General features: G+C 46.6%; 1 protein-coding gene and 4 non-coding genes across 5 annotated transcripts in view; 1 reads left to right on the top strand and 4 right to left on the bottom strand.

Annotated features, from left to right (window-relative positions):
• Positions 1 to 7,194, bottom strand: part of Rnase4 (ribonuclease A family member 4) — a 15,072-nt gene extending 7,878 nt beyond the window's left edge. The window contains exon 1 of the mRNA XM_021203621.2: positions 7,023 to 7,194. The gene's annotated coding sequence lies outside the window, so the exon portion shown is untranslated. The remainder of the gene's footprint in view (positions 1 to 7,022) is intronic.
• Positions 7,195 to 7,542: 348 nt separating this feature from the next.
• On the bottom strand, positions 7,543 to 7,614 carry Trnap-ugg. The gene has a single exon. It is a non-coding gene; the product is annotated as a tRNA-Pro (tRNA).
• Positions 7,615 to 8,657: 1,043 nt separating this feature from the next.
• Positions 8,658 to 8,746, bottom strand: Trnay-gua. Its single transcript is given in 2 exon segments — positions 8,658 to 8,693; positions 8,710 to 8,746. It is a non-coding gene; the product is annotated as a tRNA-Tyr (tRNA).
• Positions 8,747 to 9,554: 808 nt separating this feature from the next.
• On the bottom strand, positions 9,555 to 9,627 carry Trnat-ugu. The gene has a single exon. It is a non-coding gene; the product is annotated as a tRNA-Thr (tRNA).
• Positions 9,628 to 14,714: 5,087 nt separating this feature from the next.
• Trnal-uag lies at positions 14,715 to 14,796 on the top strand. Its single transcript has one exon. It is a non-coding gene; the product is annotated as a tRNA-Leu (tRNA).
• The last annotated feature ends 297 nt before the right edge of the window (positions 14,797 to 15,093 follow it).

Here is a 15,093-nt window from a genome sequence, read left to right as displayed (position 1 = left end):
GAGAGAGAGAGAGAGAGAGAGAGAGAGAGAGAGAGAGAGAGAGACGTGTATAGAAGGTCGAGGTCCTGGCCCTCAGCCTATAATCTGCTCAGTAGTACAGGATCAGGAGTATAGCTTGGAATCTAGGAGGTCTGTGATCTAAGGCTCTACTGCGCATGTGTAAGTCAGGTGATGGAGTGGGACGTGAACTGCCATTCTAATTAGCATCTCACTCTAGCCCACCCTTTCTGTTTCATGATAACCCCAGACTCGGTATAAGGCTATAAAGAACACCAAATTCTCGGTCATTTCACAGCGCTGAAATAACAAACTTCCACAAAGCATAGCAGATTATGATCTGAAACAGAATCCAATGTGAGTGTGTGTGTGTGTTTCATTTATTGAGAAGAGATGGTGCACAGGTGCAGAAGGCACAGCCACCCCTAAAGAGTTACCAGCACTTCCGTGTGGCGTCTGCTTCACCAGAGCTGCCGGGCTGCATGACACCCACTTGCTCAGCTCTTTACGTTTGTCTTGGGATGCTCTTTCCTGGATGTGATTTCTCTTTTAAAATGAGGAAGATCTGGGTGTGATGCTGCATGCATGCCTGCAATCTCAGAGCGGGCAAGGAGGACTGGGACATGTTTTGGGACTGACTAGCCTGGCTACCTCCAACCTAAACAAAGTAACAAGAGCTGGTAATACTCAAAATGCTCAGCAGGTGGCAGCAGTGGATAGGGATGTTGCCATTCAATAGGCTCTTTGTGGGGAATGGGACTCATTAGACTCACTCAGAGTGCCCAGACTTGCCAGGCTTTGGGTATTTAGGACACCAAAGCAAAAGCCATAATATGGGGGATCCAAATGCTAAGGCTATCACAAAGCAAATATTTACCAGTTATCGGGTTTCATGGTTGCTGTTTCCAAACACACCATGTGATCTTAGGGAAACAACCACTTACCCGACCATATTTCCTGCTGCTGTATAATCTACAACTGAGAAGGATCTGTATTCTTTACCTTGAATCATAGTTCTGGCTTCACAGCAGACTCTCAATATCTCTCTTCTTGTTTCTCTTTAGGTCTATGCTTTACCATCCATAAATGAGAGGGGCTCCAGCTTTGAACGTCTGTGGTTCTTACTAAGCTAATGGATTCTTTGCCGGTTTCAGGAGCCAAATCTAGCAACACTGGAATTGCAGTGGGAAATTTCTATAACCTTAGTTGATGGTACAAGGTCCCAACTAGAAGAAATCGGTGATGGGGTGACCTTGGTCCAGTCTCACTGAAACACATCTTCCCTGAAGGATCTCTGAGTAAGCCAACCCTGTGCACCATGAACACTACACAGGGGGTTTTGATCCTAAGAAGGCCCTTGCTATTTAGGCTTTGAAAACCCCCAGGCCTATGTGGCCAGCAAAGCAGTTACTTGTTTCTAGTTTGCAGAAATTCCACATTTATCTTTACCAACTCACCCAATACAATCACTCATTATAGTTTCTCTAAAACACCCAGAAAGCAACTTCCAGAGAACACCTCAACCATCAGTGTCTACTGTCCACACCCTTGAAACTGTCTCACTGTGTATTTAACTCTAAATCTCCCCTCAAGCCCAAGCAAGGTATAATTGTGAGGAAACAAGCGAGAGTGGCATTGTTAGGGAGTGCAGATGTAAATCTTCCATGGCTAAAGGTGCTGAACTTTAGTCACATACACAACAATGACTGTCATTCGGATTTCCACAGTGGAATAGTTCCAACTCTTGTGCACACTCAGTTTACCCATCCTTAACCAGGTAGTGCTCACAGGAATCAACCTCCTCTGGTTCTCTGGGTTGGCAGTGCTTTGTAACCTAGCGATGTAGCAAACTACCTGCAGCAGGGGCGGCAATGTGGTAAACAGCCTTCTGGTTGGTACACTCTTGTTACTTTGTGTATCCTCTATGTATCCTCTCAACAGTCCAGCCTGACTGAACACCAGATGCCAGGTCTCCCTCCTGTCTTTCCTCCTTTCTTCCCTCAACCTACCATCTTTTGATCTTGGTTCATTTTCCACTTTGTTTTTAAAGAGCATCCGTAACTTTTTTTTTTTTTTTTTTTTTTTTAAGGAAAGAATCGAGGAGGAAGTACTGCTGAAAGCACTTCCTGGTCTGGGGTTTTCCTTTCCTTTCCTTTCCTTTTTCTTTTTTAAAACAGGCTTTCTCTGTGTAGCCCTGGTTGTCCTGGAACTCACTTTATAGACCAGTCTGGCCTCGAACTCAGAGAACTGCCTGCCTCTACCACCCCAGTGCGGAGATTAAAGGTGTGGGCCACCATCACTCGACTTGGGTTTTTTCTAATTATTCCTGCCAAGCCACATGCTTGTTATGGAAGGAAACACAACAGATCACATGCCCTTCCGCAAATGGCTTCCTAAGCCTCTGGGGACTTTTAATCACAATTTAAGAAACCCTCCTATAGCTCTACCTCCTTGCTCAAAATCCCATTAATTTCTTCCCAGACTGCTTGTGGACGTTGTACATCGTGGTGCGCACCAGGCTCCGCACCACGATGTACAACGTCCACAAGCAGATTATATATGTCTGCTCTGCTTATGAGGAAATGCCAAGATCGAACAGTAGACAAACCACAGGGTCAGACTTTGAATACCTAGAAAGTACACAGTGAGGTAGTGAAGAAGTCTACAAGAATTGTTCTAACATATACATCTTCAGGGCTGGACAGATAGCTCAGTGGTTGTGGGCACTTCCTCAGGCTCAGTTCTCAGCACCCACATGGCAGTTCCCAACCATCTGTATTGATGCCTTCGTCTGACCTCCCCAGGCATTGCATATGTGTGGTACACAGACACACATGCAGATAAATAAATACATACAATTTAACAAGTTGCCATACATTTATCTTGTATATAGGGCAAAGTTGCAATATTTTAGCTCATTGTCAATTTCTAGATTTTGCTCCATCATTGTGGAGATATTTGTATGTGATTTAAGCTGTACTAATTTCTAGAAGCAAAAATGAGTGGGGGGAGGGGAGACCTACAGGTTGTCAGTGGAGTAGCAGTGGAGGCAGGGGCAAAGCATCTCTCACTGTGTGGGAACTGTGCTGGGGATGTCTGAGGTGAGTCTGGACACAATGACCAGAGCATCAGCCAACTCGCTGTAGCAGGAGGAAGGATACAGCACTCAGACTCCCCCAGCAAGGCTGGTCCTCTGTGTGGCAGGAACAGGGAACCCTCAGAATGCAGGAAAGAAACAAGCAGGCAGCTCTGGACACTGACTTGCAGGCATGCTCACACCTGCACTTGGGAACCCTTGGGGAAGACTACACTGATATCAGGACCCACAATGTGGGCCGGAAGGATCTGGATTTACTTCCGTTGGTGTAACTGAAGAAACAGGCTGTCGATATTCCTTTGAGTTAGTTAATCTCACTGTCTCTCCATTGGGTGGATCTTTTCCAGAGAAGAATATTTGCTTACTCATTTCTATATTCTCAGTGGCTGACACATAAGTCCTCATCAACTGATCTAGAGCCTCTAACCACGAAAAACATTCTGGGATCCTCTTTAAAGGTTCAGAGATGCAAGATTTGGTAGAAGTTATTAAATAAACTGAATTTCTAAGCCGAGCAATATGGCTATGGGAGCTGGCTGATACTTCCCCTGGGGTCTGATGAGGTCATTGGGGTGTTGCAATGGACCTGGGAGTGTTCTCTTGCCTGCAAAATGTTCCAAAATCAGATAATTTGCCTTCACCAATGAGCTTTTGTTCCTGACCACAGAGTAGACTCTAGGATGTAACCTCTTTAAAAAGCAAACCCTTAATTCCAGCACTTGGGAGGCAGAGGATAGTGGATCTCTGTAAGTTTTAGGTCAGCCTGGTCTACAGAGTTAGTTCTAGAACATCCAGGGCTGTGCAGAGAAATCCTGTCTCAACAAACAAACAAACAAACAAACAAGCAAAAGCTGCCCAGAACGTGCACATCCCAATGGATACACTTCCTAAAAACGGGGCCTGACAGCTTGAGGAAGAAGAGTGGGTGGCATGAGGAACTGGAAAGGGCCCAAACCTCAACACTTTTCAGCTTTGTTGAGGCACAGCCCAGCTTGAAGGTCCCCTTTGTCCTTGTCTGCTCTCTCTCCCTCCTGCACTCAGCCCGTGAGTTGAAAGGAAATGAGAAGACTAAGCTGATGTAGCCTAATTTGGGGGTACCAGAGTCTCCTGTCCATTAGACAAGTGTCAAACATTGTTCTGACAAATGCCGGCATTTAAACTGTTTCAGAAGTGCAGAGAAGGACAGCCCTCAGGGTCTTCAGGGTGAGGCCACTCTACTGGTATCCAACCTGGCACTGAAATGCTCAGTGTGCAAACATACCGTGTATGGTGGTGCCTCTTATAAATTAATCACACATCACTTTTAAACAGATGTGGAAGGACTGAGTTCTAGAGTCATCACCCACTCGTTGTTAGAACAGCCAGTCCATTGCAAAACATGGATGGCCTCATCAATTCCCAGGGGAAATATCAGCCAACTCCCATAGCCAGAGATGACATGTCAATGTGTTTTTTTTCTGATAAACCACCACAAAACAGAGGCACTTCACCCTCATCTACAGCACACACAGAGACACAAAATCCACTAGTCTGAAACACTAACTTGCTCAAACACAGCAGCTTCCTCTTTTGTTTTGTTTTGTTTTGTTTTGTTTCGTTTCGTTTTGTTTTGTTTTGTTTTCGAGACAGGGTTTCTCTGTGTAGCTCTGGCTGTCCTGGAACTCACTCTGTAGACCAGGCTGGCCTCCAACTCAGAAATCCGCCTGCCTCTGCCTCCCAAGAGCTGGGATTAAAGGTGTGCGCCACCACGGCCGGCAGCTTCCTCTTTTTAAGAGCAATGTCAGCAGAGGGCCAGAGGGCAGCCAGACACTTAGCAGTCAGCAATCTTCCTGGAAGTCACTGGCCCCTCACCTGACAACTCAGGGGATTTAGAACCTGCTCACATCTCTGGCAAGAGGCCAGGGCTCTTTTCTTTTAAATTTTCCCCCAACTTGACCCATATTGAAACACAAATGGTTTTTTGTTAATTTGTAATTTATTAAGGTGTAAGGAAAAACAGTGTGTGTGTGTGTGTGTGTGTGTGTGTGTGTGTGTGTGTGTGTTTTCCAGGGCTCAGACCCCAAACCTCACATATGATACATAGACTACCATTAAGCCACATCCTGAGTATTGTATCATTGTCAGTAGTTTTAATTCGTATAAAACAACTACCAATTTTTAAAAGTATGTATTAAAGTGTTTAACCTCCTGAAAGCCATCCTCCTTTCCTGGAATTTTGTCTGTCTCTTCTCCAAGCCAGTAATATCCATGACACATGAGGCATGAAATTTTTCTTCTAATATTTCTAGTGTTGGGACATTCACCCCTTCATACAGAGTGTGTATGTTTGATTCTATCCTTAGGGCTCATTATAGAGTAGAAGGCATGGGGACACTGTGAGATTCCTTTACAGTGCTAACATAATCTCTGTCAGTAACAGAAGTAACAACTAGGAAAGGAAAGCTCACAGGAGGCCCCCTGAGGAGTGGGGCCTCCCCTGGGTCAGGGAGAATCAGAACAAAGACCTGATGGCATCCATACATTTCCAAACAAGACACAAATTAAACATTTACTTCCCAACATACTGGACTCTGCTTGCAGCCACTCTGAAAATAACTGCTTACAGATAGTGCTCTATACTCAAATGTACACACAATAGGAGATCTCAAGACATGTTTTACCAGCCTGCATAGCTACACTTTTTAATCCATGCTTGGGGTCACACTAAGAATGCCTCCACTGCATTTTGTGGGGTGCAGAAGGAACAAGGGTGAGAGGGAAACTCACTCACCCTGACAAGCTAAGCCAATGTTGAACTGATGACTCCCCCAGGCCTGATCTCAGACTGTAGCTAGTTCACTTTTTCTAATCACCCCTGTTAAAACTAAGCTTCAACTCCACCTTCTCTGAATCATGTTACTAAGGTCCCATGGCCCCATGAGATCAAACTGAGACAATCTCTCAACCTTCACTTTAAGGAAGAGGAAACTGAAGAACAAAGAAAGGGACATTAACTGACCAAGGAGCATTTGGTGTCCCTGTGAATGGAAGCTTTCCAACGCACAACACAACTTTTATGATTTCTAGAAAAATCAAAACTCATGTTTAAAGCAGTATTGAAAATTAATTAACACTGATTATTTCCATAACTCTCCAAAACATCTGATTGTTTTATCATCATATTGCTTCCTGAATTGAAGCCGCTGTGCCTAGCAACACTACCTGGCTCAGAGCTGGGTGGAGCTCGCTCTCTTTGAATAGCTGAGGCAGCTTTTTGGAGTTGGCCAGAGGCTGTTCAGACTGCTTTGCTAACTGNGGTTTCTAAGGATTGCATGTGTGGACTGGCTATGAGATTACTGCCATCACAGATGGAAGGACTGGCCCACTGGGGATATCCCAATATAAGGACAAAGTTTCTATCTATCCTGTATCTGAAACAAAGATGCTCCATCACTGCACTGGCCTGGTTTGATGTGCTGTCTCAGACACAACGAATCCCAACTGTTCAGTAAGAAGGCACAGAGGACGCTGTTGACACGTCTCCAAAGGTTTCTCAACACACTTAAAGATGAGTTAAGGGAGGGGGACAGGAAATAGAAAACGAAAACACCACTTATGCTTGCACAACCTTGACAGACTTGCATCACAAATCTGATATCAACCTAAGAACCCTCAAATTTTCCTTATCTGAGCAAACGCGGGCTTCTTGGAATTCCTCCCTTCGCAGATTCTGCGGTCCCCTATGAGCCCTGGTTCTAGACAATGGCCATCCATGCTGGACTCTGGCAAGATGCGAAAAGATAACTGTGGAAACAGTGTTGATCCCTCCACACCTCAGTCGTGTAGTCAGACCTGAGAAGTGGAGAAGTCTCCCAGGAGCCGCACAACTGTCCTTAGTAGGAAGGGACTTTCATAGCCAAACCATGGAGAGACAGGAATAGAAACGCACCTGGACCCGGAACTGGAGGCAGCGGCTTTGTTTCTCACTCCTTCCTTCCTGGTGGGATGGCGAATAGAAGAATGAAATTTCCTTTGGAATCTCGTCCCCGATATGGGTGAGGTCGACGTTGCCTGGGCACGCAAACCGACTGGGGAGGGGTGCAGAGGAGTGGAGGGTGGGCGTTCCAGCCTCGGTGGCTGGGACCGCACCCCATTCTTCCAAGGATGCCCCTCCCCGTTGGCTCCGGCTGCAAAACCCAAAACAGTAACTCTAACTTCCAAGCAGACAAAGTGGATTTCTGTACAGAAATCGGACTGGTAGATGTCTCGAGGACCTCCATGCCTACCAGGAAGATCCTGGAAGGTTCTCCCCTGGAGAGCTCCAGGAATCTAGAAACTTGGTGCTAGCTTTCTGTTGTATATCATGTGATGCCGCTCCTTCTTGTAGGACTGACAACGCACGAGAAAGTTTGTAGAGTAGTGAACGTTTTGTCCATCAGTTACTAAAAAGGAACGAAGTGAAAAGTACAGGGCTCGTCCGGGATTTGAACCCGGGACCTCTCGCACCCAAAGCGAGAATCATACCCCTAGACCAACGAGCCGTGCTGCAGCTTTTGTTCCTTACTGCTCATCAATGTAGCATGATTTAACACAGCAGGGCATCAAAAGGCTCCAGCGGTTTCCTTTTGCCTCTTACAGAGAAAAATTCTTTCGTATTATTTCCACCCCAGCTTTGTCAAGTCCCACTCATTAATTCCGGACCTATCCCTTCTTATTCTCTATCCACGTCCCGAATAACTCAAGGCTCAGAATGGGATCAGAGGAGGCAGCTTTTCAGATTTCAAGTCACAGGCCTGCGTGATCACTTATTCCAGAAGGAACTGGAGCGAGCCGAGTTGGCGCTGCGCTCTTGAGTGGAGCCCAGCTGCAGGGCAGCGGAGTCCTGAGTCTCGGACAAGCGCAGGGCGTGTTCCACATACCTGCGACCACCTCTGCAGCCACAAAATCTTACAGGCAGGCAGGCAGGCAGGAAGGCGGCACAACAAAATACTGGGGGCAGAAGGAGGCTGCGGGTAGCCAGTTAGGCTGGTGGCAGGTAAGTTTGCTCTTGTTCCGATATTCTGTAGACCTTCGCAGTTTTCCTGAATAAGAACTGCGTTTCCAATCACACTTCCCTTGTTTAAAGTATTTCATCCGTCTGGACTTTCTACTCTTCCAGCCTCGTCTCCAACTCACGTCAAATGCTACATAAAATATCTAAATGAATAAAGCGTCTCTTTGCCAGTTAGTGGGGCGATCACCGGGGTCAGTTAGAGGTTTTAAAGTTCGGCAAATCAGGGTCCTGCGGGCCATCAGAGCGCAAAAAAAAAAAAAAAAAAAAACCTGTACACAAACATGCCCACAAGTTTATGTACCTTGTGAGCCTTTGATGTCTGGACTTCGGATAAAGGGCGGCACAGTAGACTCGGAATCTAAAAGTAAACACGGAGGGAGCCAGAAACCAAACTCCAAAGACTCATTTTCCTTCTCGTAACTGATCAATCTCGGGAAAGAGAGATGGCTGTTAGTGAGGACGATCAGTGATCGATCACTTGAGCAAAGGGCCAGTTCATCTCAGGGATTGAAAGCCCAAAAGGCAGGCTACTCCTTCGAGCCGGAATCGAACCAGCGACCTAAGGATGGCTGCAACGAACCAACTACAGTCCTCCGCTCTACCAGCTGAGCTATCGAAGGGAAGCACAAGAAGCATCATTCCGAAAGTGGTATTCAGTAGGTAGGAAACCATTTAGCCGACTCGGCCCTGCCGGTGGCATCGTCTGTGCGGAGCCCTACGCCGACACCCTGCCGGGGTCGCCGTCCTGTCCTCCAGACATCGCCAGAGCTCTTCTGAGGATGCTCGGCTCCGGGTGGGAGCACGCCTGCGGCGAAGCGGGCACCAGAGATCCGAGAACGAGCGCTGTGCACCCGGACCGCGCGACACTCTGCGGGTGGGATGGCGTGGGATGCCACGACAGCTAGGAAAACCCGGGGGCTGGAGGTGGCTTGGTGAACTGTGGTTAGCCTGCGTGAGACCCCAGGTTTAACCTCAGCACTTAACAGTAAAGAAGCTCTCCTTGGAGAGAGGCCATTCTTTTTTACTGGAAGTCATAGCCACAGCCTCTTTGAGTTCATCCCATGGTTTAGTGACCAAGGTCTCACGACAACTGCGGTGCTGTATTTCCTGAGCGAGACAGTGAAGTATCCGGATTCCCCAGGCCTCTCGCTCCTGAATCGAGAGGCCTGTGTGCGGACTTAGCCTCCCCGTACAGCACGCGGAGGCCAGTCCTCCTTTCCCTCCCTGCCCAGCTTTTGTAGGGGGTCAACCTTCCCTTCGTCCGACCTCGGTGAGCCCAGCAGGCTGCCCGCCCCACTTTCTCAGAGTGCAGAGCGCACAGGGGTGCGAGATTTCACTGAAACAAAAAGAAACCAAGCCAAGACGCGTTTTTGGAAGCCTAGCGGAAGAGTGCCAGAAAATCCTGTGCTCAAAAGTCTAGACAGACTCAGGCCCCAGCGAGATTTGAACTCGCGACCCCTGGTTTACAAGACCAGTGCTCTAACCCCTGAGCTATAGGGCCACACAGTTCACCACTTCTCTCTTTCTTAGAAAAGGATATGGTTGCTGGTTCTTTAGGGTCAGAAAATAAGCAAATTCAGATTATATTTTAGCATATCTCTTATTCAGTGTTGGAATTCAGTCTGAGCTCACTGGAAATGGTATAGTAGAGGATTCTGACAGGGATCACTACTATCCTAGATTTGGAGAAATATGACCGCCCCCTCACCACCACCACCACCACCACCACCACCACCACCACCACCGAGTCCTCCTCCTGCACGTCCTTCCGACAGTGAAACCGGAACAAAATCCAGCGCAGGGGAAGAAGCCTGTCACACTCTGGGTTTTGTCCGTGACTCCAGACTTCTGTCACACATCTCTTAACAGACACTTTCCTCTCAGTGTCAGAACAAGCAACTCCCAGTTCTCCATTTAATGCATTCCTTCACTCAGGAGACTCCAAAATCTCCGAATTGCATTTCTGTGCTAGGCTCTACACTAGAAGCTAGATAGGGATTCAGTTTGGTTTGTTTGTTTGCTAGTTTTTTAAATTAATGTACTTTGCTGACTATTTTATTTCCCCCCTCGGTTTTTTTTTTTAATTTTGTTTTGTTTTGTTTCTGTTTTTATTTTTGTTTGGGGGGTTATTTATTTATTTATTTTACTTTTTCTTTTCTTTTTTTCTTTTTTTTCTTTTTGTTCTTTTTGTTCTCTTTTCTTTCTTTTCTTCCTTTCTTTCTCTTTCTTTTTTTTTTTTTTTTTTTTTTTTTTTTTTTTGTGCATCACGAGGGTGCCTACTGTCCGTGGCGGTCAAAAGAAAAAAGAGCGCCGGATTTTCTTACAGTTATTGTAAGTTGTTGGGAAGACGCTCTCTAGTAAGAAAACTAAGTACCCTTAAATACTGAGCCAGTTCTCCAAGCTGGAGTCGGAATCTGATCTGAAGTCATTGTCAGAGGTTTCTGGGGAGAAATTCTTTCAGTGTCGTGAAACCGAAATGAAAAGCAGGTGTACCCAGTGTAACTTGCAAGTAAACAATTTGGAGGGCCCTGAGAAAGGCAGGCTAAGTCTCGGGATAGAGAAGGCTGAGATCTGTACAATCTGGGGGTTGGAAGATTCTTGGTAGACGAAAATTGTGAATGAAGACCAAGGAATAGCAAAACATTTAGGGGTATACCATTAGAAAATTGTTGGTCCACCCTCCTCAAACTGACAAGAGATGAGACAGGCTAGGTTAAGGGAATGGCATTAGACCCTTTTGAAAGAGAAAATGGAAATTCACAAAGCATGGAATGCAGAGTAAACTGAAGGGAGGAGAAACTAGAGCCATGTAAGCACAAAGCTGTGATAGCCAGGGGCTACAAAGGAAAGACTAAGAGACAGGGAAAGCAGAGGGCTTTCTTTGAATGTCTACCTTTGAATATGGTGGGCAGAAAAGAGTGGTGATTCGTTATCATATTTGCTACTTGTAGGAGGGAAAAAAAGGAATCTTCTCCTTCAACAGAGAAATGGAATACAGAAAATGTGGTACATTTACACAATGGAGTACACTCAGCTATTAAAAACAATGACTTCATGAAATTCTTAGGCGAATGGACAGATCTAGAAGATACCATCCTGAGTGAGATAACCCAGTCACAAAAGAACAGACATGGTATACACTCACTGATAAGTGGATAGGAGCCCAAAGCTCAGAATACCCAAGATACAATTCACAGACCACATGAAGCTCAAGAAGAAGAAAGGCCAAAGTGTGGGCGCTTTGGTCCTTCTTAGAAGGGGGAACAAAATACTCACGGGAGGAAATACAGAGACAAAGTGTGGAGCAGAGACTGAAGGAATGACCATCCAGAGACTGCCCCACTTGGGGATCCGTCCCATATACGGTACCCAAACCCAGACACCATTGCAGATGCCAAGAAGTGCGTCCTGACAGGAGCCTGATACGGCTGCCTCCTGGGAGGCTTTGACAGAGCCTGACAAATACAGAGCCGACCGTTCATTGGACTGAGCATGGGGCCCTCAGTGGAGGAGTTGGAGAAAGGACTGAAGAATCTGAAGGGGTTTGCAACCCCATAGGAAGAACAACAATATCAATCAACCAGACCCCCTCCCCCGAGCTCCCAGGAACTAAACCACCAACCAAAGAGTATACATGTAGGGACCCATGACTCCAACCAAATATATAGCAGAGGATGGCCTTGTCAGGCATCAATGGGTGGAGAGGCCCTTGGTCCTATGAAGGCTCAATGCCCTGGTGTAGGGGAATGCCAGGGCAAGGAGGCGGGAGTAGGTGGGTGGGGAGCACCCTCATAGAAGCAGGGGAAGGGGGAATGGGATATGGGGGGTTCGCAGAGGGGAAACGGGAAAGGCAATGACATTTGAAATGCAAATAAAGAAAATATCCAAGAAAAGGGGGGATCTTCATTTCCAGCATATCTGGAAAAGACAGAGGTGCAGCAGTGTCAGGGTTTAGGTGGGAGAAATAGGAGGTGCAGTGTGGTGGTTTGTATATGCTCAGCCCAGGGAGTGGCACTATTAGAAGGTGTAGCCCTGTTGGAGTAGGTGTGGCCTTGTTGGAGTAGGTGTGTCACTGTGGGCATGGGCTTTAAGATCCTTGTCCTAGATGCCTGGAAGTCAGTCTTTTCCTAGCAGCCCTCAGATGAAGATGTAGATCTCTCAGCTCCTCCTGCACCAGGCCTGCCTGCTCCCACCTTGATGATAATGGACTGAACCTCTGAACCTGTGAGCCAGCCCCAGTTAAATGCTGTTCTTCTAAGAGTTGCCTTGGTCATGGTGTCTGTCCACAGCAGTAAAACCCTAACTAAGAAATGCATGGAGCACATTCAGGAATTGGAAAGTACACACTCTATCTGTGCTTACAGTCCATGAACTAAGGTCATGGTGAGATCATATTAAGACTGGGAGTGCAGCTGGATGGGAGCGCTCTTTCCGGAACTGCAAAGGCTTGGGTTCAATTTCCAGCATTACAAAGACAAATGCAACAAGATAATAAAAGTTAAACTGGGAGTAGTAGCATCTACTGGTAAACCTGTAGGGTCTTAGCTCTAAGGATCTTGAGATCAAGGCCAGCCACGAACACACAGCAAGACGCGTTCTCCATCAATCAGTACCTAAAAACTAACTTTTTAATAGGTTACTTTCACTTTTTAAAGTTGCTTGTTTTATGTGTGGATGTTTTGTCTACAAGTATGTTTGTGCACCGCCTGCATGCCTGGAGTTCCGGAGATAAAAAGATGGCTTGCTGCAGCCATTTTGCCACCACCAACTAGGTTTATCTTTTATTATTTATTGTTGTTGTTGATGTGTCTGTCTCATATATTTGTGGAATTCAGAGAGCAACTTTGAGGAGTCAGGTTTCCTTCCACCTTTATTTACATGAATTCAGGGGACCAAAACTCAAGACTGTTGGGAAAGCAAGCCAGGTAAAGACTCGCCAAGCCATCTCAAATGCCCCAAAACTAAAAATTTAAAAAAAAAAAAATTAAAATTTCATAAGTCATCCACTAAGTTATCACTCCTGAGAGGTCTGTGAAAGATGGCGCATCAGTTAAGAGGATGTATGCCCTGGGTGCTCTTGCTGAGGACTCAGGTCCCAGCATTCACCTGGTGGCTCACAACTGCTCCTAACTCCAGCTTCTGGTAACCCAGTGACCTCTTTTGGCTTCTGAGGGCTCCTGCTCACAGGTAATACACGTATTCTTGCATGCTCACATATGTATCCATAAGTAAAAATATATATTTTTTTTAAAGTTAAATACTCCGGGGGAATCTCTGAACTGGATATTTCTCCGTTTTTGGTGTGTTTCAGAGAACAAGACGTTCCCTATGCACGAGGATAGTAAAAAAAAAAAAATCTCTTCCGAGAAGAACAACAGATTCAGAAACAGAAACAATTTTCTAGCCTTAAGGAAATGAGGGACCAGGAGCTAGACGGGTCCCTGATAGGGAGACAGATGTGGCGAGGGAGCACAGATAGAGAAGGTAAACTCACAGTTTCGTCCTCATCCTCAGATAGGTTCATTTAGGGCCAGTTTAGATTCCCTGACGTTCCGGGTCTGGCAGTAAGCACCCTCCCTTCTTTGTTTAGCCTGATCAATCCAAAACGAGTGGAGAGGTCCCATTCCATGCCACCAAAAACAACTTAAACCGTCCAGGGGAAAACAGATTTCAGTTTCTGGTTCCCATTCCCACTTTGTGGGGGGTCTTTCTGTATGCATGCGTTTGCTCCCTCACCCCGCCCCCGTGTGAATGCACACGCGCTCACTAACTCCTTCAAAATACCTGTTGCTGCCTGCTGCGTCAGAGATTCCCCCTACCTTTTAGTTATTTAATAGGTGGAGAAAAAGAACTGGATCATGACCCCAAGAAAAATAACAGAGCTGGGCTAGGTCTGGGTGGCTTCAACTTTGGTCGCAATTGTTTGCAAAAGAGGTAAGCAAGGATCAGGAACATTTACAGCCTCAGTTTTCAGCTACTGCTACACACACAGGCGAAAGGGTCAGATCACCAAAAAGCGGTGTCCTGTGATTTACACCAGCTGTGATCAGGAGCCCGGGGACTTCCTTTCCTGCACAGGGACGATGTAGGGACCCTGTTTGGTGGGTTCCATGCCAAAAGCTCTAATGAACCACAACTGCGGTGTGGCCACTCTTCCCGAAATCATGCGTCACCGCTCCTGATTCTACAGGTCGCAGACCTGTAAGTCTCTAGCGCGGGGAAGGGGGTATGGTACTAGGGCGAGTGGAGACCAGATCACGCTGACACCTCAGAATCCTGGATGCCTCCAGCAGCGCCCCGGTTCACTCAGTCTGTATGAGCCCATAGGGAAGGGCGCCTCTGTCATCTCCCGCAGGCGCGGGCCATCTCGGCTTCCACGCAGTGCACAACGCGTCTACAGCGGCTGGTGACACACTGGACAAACTTCAGGGTTGCAGGATACAGTTCGTGTAATCCGCTCACTCTAGCGCCCAGCCAGCGGTTTGGAAAGGAAAAAAGAAATCCTTTAAATCTGAGCTTCAGAATGCAGTTTAAAGAGAAATGGAATCAAGTAAATAGTTAGTGTATACAGGAAAGAGCGGACAGATTGGTAGTGTGGCCGAGCGGTCTAAGGCGCTGGATTTAGGCTCCAGTCTCTTCGGAGGCGTGGGTTCGAATCCCACCACTGCCAGTGTTTTCTTTCCCAAGACTGATTTAGTTTCGTCTTCATTCTCTCTTTGGTGTAATATGAAAATGCTCTTGTATTTTCTGAGCACCTGCCTCTAGACTATATCTGTGACCAGAAAAGAACTCAAGCTGACCGCGGTTGCTCTGGTAACCCCTCTCCAGGTACCCTTTCCTCCATCACCCCCTCTAATTTCCTTCCCCCATCCCCCTCCAGTCACCCTCTTCTTCTCCTTCCATCCAACTCTCTATTATTTTCATTTTCTTACATTCAACCTCTTTCCCTGCCTCTGTCTTTCCCTCT

This window comes from Mus pahari, chromosome 8, assembly GCF_900095145.1.
Source record: "Mus pahari chromosome 8, PAHARI_EIJ_v1.1, whole genome shotgun sequence".
NCBI classification, from domain to species: domain Eukaryota; kingdom Metazoa; phylum Chordata; class Mammalia; order Rodentia; family Muridae; genus Mus; species Mus pahari.
The sequence above is the reverse complement of the archived record's forward strand: the minus strand, read 5'-3'. Positions and strand labels throughout refer to the sequence as shown.